A 5254-nucleotide genomic window follows, 5' to 3' on the forward strand; every position below is an offset into this window, starting at 1 on the left:
TTTGATATCTTATTGATTTTTTGCCACATTAACTGGGTGGGGTGAAATTATATTCACACACATTATATCATCATCATCATCACCATCATCATCATCATCATCATCATCATCCTCATCATTTAATGTCTGTGTTCCATGCTAGCATGGGTGGCCTGCACCAGACTTCTTTGACTGTTGTGGCAGGATTTTTAGAGCTGGATGCCCTTCACAACACAGCAGAGTGAACTGAGTGATTTTTTACGTGGCACCAGCACAGTGCGAGGTCAGTTTTGGCATGGTTCTTTACAGCTGGATGCTCTTCCAAACGCCAACCACTTTGCAGTGTGAACTGGGTGCTTTTTTAAGTGGCACCTGCATTGACAGCTCTTCTTTATGCACCTGTCCTCGTTCATACTCATCACATGTCCATTATATGCGATGTAAATATTCTACAACAAATGATAGACTTGATTTTTCTTCCTCAGAGTCATACAAAGCCATAAGTTACTGCTTATATGATTTATTTCGAATATATATAAAAAAAAAACAAAAAGAAAAACACATACTGTGTTGGTGAAGAACTTGTGTTACCAGGAGAAATTAAAACCACGGAAATCATTAATGGGAAAAAGAAATTCAGGTTAATCAAAGAAAGTTTGTCTCTCAAATAATATTGTTGGTAGTTGTATTCCAGAAATTAATAATGATTAATTGGAGAAAATTACTGGATGATTTGAAAAATCTTTCTAAATATGCAATTCAATTAGATGAAATGACTAAAATTACAAACTATATTAATATAGAATAGGGTCCATGAAGACCCTTTGTTCTGTCGACTGTTAGGTGGAAATTATTTTTCAAAAAAGTAGACGACTGTTTCAGAGAAATAGGCCTTGGGCGGTCTAACTGTATTGGATTAAATGATAAAGGTGCAGCAGCTGTGATAGGGAGAGAAATAGGGGTTCAAATTAAATCTGTAAGATAAAAATCCTGTTTCTTTTGCTCACTGCATGATTCACTGAGAAGTGTTTGCGTTTAAGAAAATTTCTGCAGATCTAAATGCAGTATTACAAGACGGAGAAAAATAGAGCAAATTCAAGGGCAGTTGGCTGTTATTTCTAATGGAATCTAAGACCACCTATAATGGAATATTTCTGCAGATGTCTCTTGAAATGTGCTTCCTTTTTTTTTGAACCAGGCAAATAGGGAAACCAGTAACACCAAGCTCAGTATGACTCCCTTTCATAAAATCCTGTCTATACAATTGTTCTTTAGCAGAAAGTTGAAGTGTCACTCAGACACAATGTCTGAGAGTATCTTGCTTTCTACACTGAGCAAGGGGATGACTCGACATAGGTTGATAATCTCGGCCCTTGTCTCCTTCCGTATATTCATCCCTTCGATGCATGTCTGTGACTGGGTAACCTTTCTTCTCCTCCAGGTCATATGTAGGACCCTCCACAGTCGATGGAGTAGCTTCCAGTAGTTCCTATAGACACAGTAAACCACTCAACTATACTGTGCTAAATGTCACCATCCTCATCACTTTTCTCATTTCACTGATGCTCGGCTCCTTCAGATTCCATTCCACTTTTGGTTCTGGCAGTATAAGCAGTACCTTGCCTGTACCCAGCAGCTGGTCCATCCTGATGTCACTATAAGTGCACACGAAGGGGTTGTTGAGAGGGTTTTGGGAAACAGGTTAAGTAGTCCCCTCCTCTTGTCGTCATATAGGGGTTAACCAGGAATACAGCTGTCTACCTTGTCCTCTCTCTCCACTTCTTGCAGCGTCTTCATTCTTCTCAGAATGAGGAACCCCCTCCCTGAAGACCACCAGAACATATGGAAGACCAGTCTTTTCCACCCACCCTCCTCTGCTTCCTTGAACTATGTGATTTCTAATATAATCACAAGATTTCAATCGGTGGGGAGGGGGCATAATCGATAAAATCGACCCTGGAATGCAACTGGTGCATTACTTTATTGTCCATGGAAGGATGAAAGACAAAAGTTGACTTGGAGCAGTTTTAATTCTAAAATTCTGCCTCACCAAATTTCCTGTGTTAACTGGTCGGCCTGTCTGTTTCGTTTCTTAGCATTGTCTGTCGGAGCGGTGTCGCTGAATGGAATCGGTAATTGAACACCACCACCACCACCACCACCACCACCACTCCAACCTCCACCCCTCCACCCCCACCCCCCTGCCACAGCCTTTCCAACCCCCATCACCTCTCAGCTCTCCCAGCCCTCACCCTCCACCACCAGGTTCCGTTACCATTTTTAAGCTGCCCTTTGTTCGGTTCCAAGACCTGAGGTGTTGTAATGAAATGCAGGGTTAAGCCATAAACGTGGCTGAGAAGCGGATGAGAAGCGGCACCAGAGGAACGAAGAACGTCTCGTTGTCTTCAGTTCTTTGGTTCTTTTAGGTCCTCGCTGCTGCTGCTGCTGGTGTTTTGGGTCTTGAATGATGAAGAAGGAAAGCAACCAGAAGGAAAAAGAAAAAAAGATTCTGAAGAGAGACTGAGAAAGAGAGAGAGAGAGAGAGAGAAAGGGTGGAGACTGAGAGTGGTGTGTGTGCGTGTATTTGCACACATAAGTATACATACATACACATATATATATACACACATATATATATACATATATATATATATTTATATATACATGTATATATACATATACACACATATATATATATATACATGTATATATATATATATATATATACACACATATATATATATACACACACACACACACACACATATATATATATATATATATACATACATACATACATATATATATATGTATATATAAACACATACACAAATAAAGAAAGGGTGAAACAAACAAACAAACACACAAACAAAGGCAGACTGAGCGATGTGGGGGAGACAGTTGTGAAGCAGTTGTTTAGCCAATCCATAATGGCCATCCGTCCTTCTGTTGTTTTCCTAACAACAAACGAACGTTTCTCTTGAATGTCTCCTCTCCACTGTTCCAAAAACGTTTCAATTCCTGATAATGGATTTCTTACATTTTCCAGGCCATTCCTTCGATGCTGGCATCTCCTTCACAACACCCTTCTCTCTTTCTTCTTTTCTTTCCTTCTCTCCTTCTTTCTTCCTTTCTTTCTTTTTCTGTCAGCCTTTTGTTTTCCTTCAATCTTTTATCACTTTTAACCATTGCCCATTACCAATATTCTTCTTCTTCTTTCCTTCTTCTTCTTCATTCCTTCTTTTTCTCCTTCTTCTCCTCCTTCCTTTTCTCCTCCTTTTCTTCTTCTTCTTCTTCTGCTGCTGCTGCTTCTACTTTATCTTCTTTTCCTCTTCCTCTTCTCCTTCTCCTATCTTCTTCTTCTTCTTCTACTTTCTTTTTCTTCTTCTTCTTTCCTTCTTTTTCTCCTCCTTTTCTTCTTCTTTTTCTCCTCCTCCTCCTCTTCTTTTTCTTCTTCTTCTGTTGCTGCTGCTGCTTCTACTTTATTTTCTTTTCTTCTTCCTCTTCTTTTTCCACTTCTTCTTGGTCTTCCTTTTCTCTTTTTTTCTTCTTCTTCTTCTCCTCCTCCTCCTCCTCTTCCAAATGATATATATATATAAATATATATTTTGCTGTGTTTTGGGAGGGTCACACTACCTCCCCTACAGCAAGACACCTGTTTCTGTCTCTCTGTCACACTCTAACCATTCATCACCTGACACAAGATCACCTCCACTAATGCCCCCCCCCCACCTCATTCACCTCTCGAAAGACTTTTTTTGTCTTGCAGGTTACCTGGTGACCCTCTCAGTGCAGGTGCCACTTAAAAAGCATCCAGTCCACTTCTGTAAAGTGGTTGGCGTTTAGAATGGCATCCAGGTGTAGAAACGTTGCCAAAACTGACCTCACCTGTGCTGGTACCACATAAAGAGCACTAGGCCTACTCTATTGGGTGGTTGACGTTAGGAAGAGCATCCAACTGTAAAATTCACAGAAGTCTGGTGTAGGGTCCTGCCTGGCCGGCTCCTGTCAAACCGTCCGACCCATGCTAGCATGGAAGGCGGATGTTAAACATTCATCATCATCATCATATTTATATAAGAGTGAGTGCTGAAAAGTTCCTGGCTTTAAGGGTGTAGTAAAAGGCCTAGTTGGTGGCCCAACCTTCCAAGTTTTTTTACAGGGCTTTGAAAAACTGAAGGGCCGCTGCAATACATTTGTAAGTCTGAGATGGGGAATATGATGTTGAATAAAATCATAATTAACTGATCGTCCTGTAATTTCTTTTACCCAAAACCCGGAACCTTTCAGTATCCATTCGTGTATGTATGTATGTATATGTGTGCGTGTATGAATATATATATATATCTGTGTGTATGTGTATACATATATATATATATATATATACTAGCAGAAATACCCGGCGTTGCCCGGGTTAAAGAGAATAATGAAATCTAAAAACGCCGTCTAGACTACGCATCATCTTTATATATAGAGATGTATATACACACACGCACCCAAACACACGTATATATATGTATATCAATATAAATATATGAAAGTCAATGAAGTTTCGTAAAAGAAGGTGATCATGTACATACTTTCTTGCTGTTGTGATTATAACACCTCATTGTAAACTATGTTCCTTGTTTTCCCTTGTGGAGCATATACAAATAGGTTTTTTGTTGCTGCCCACTCTTGAGCAGCCAACATACAGTTGTCCATGTGAGAAGCAGGGCTCTTCCAAGAGAAGACCAGCTACAGACAGTGTTTGACCCTGATATTTGTTTATGGACATGGCAAAAGTCACACGAAGGGGGAATTGTAGTCTTCTGAATGTAAAAGGAATGTCTGCTCCTGATGGAGTAAGAGGAATTCTTGGAATAAAGACGTCATCCCCTTTTGCACATCCAGAAAGAATGGTAGCCTCGATAACGTGTGACATCATTTTCTAAATAATGCTCATCTGTTATGTTCGGGTTAAAATTTCATCAACATCAAAAATATATGAATTTTCATGGGAGTTATGGCCGTTATGCAAAGAATATAATTTCCAAATTTCATAAAGATCCATTCAGTACTTTTGACGTAGTTTTGGATAAGAAAACAAATGACTAACGTGTGTGTTTGTGTGCATGTGTATGTGTGTGTGATGGGTGTATATATGTATAGATATCTGTATGCATGTATATATGTATATATGTGTACATATTACATGTACATCTATATATATATATATATACATGTACACATATGTATACATATACATCTCTCTCTCTCTCTCTCTCTTTCTCTC

This window comes from Octopus bimaculoides, unplaced genomic scaffold, assembly GCF_046866305.1.
Source record: "Octopus bimaculoides isolate indiv1 unplaced genomic scaffold, ASM4686630v1 contig203, whole genome shotgun sequence".
Classification (NCBI taxonomy): domain Eukaryota; kingdom Metazoa; phylum Mollusca; class Cephalopoda; order Octopoda; family Octopodidae; genus Octopus; species Octopus bimaculoides.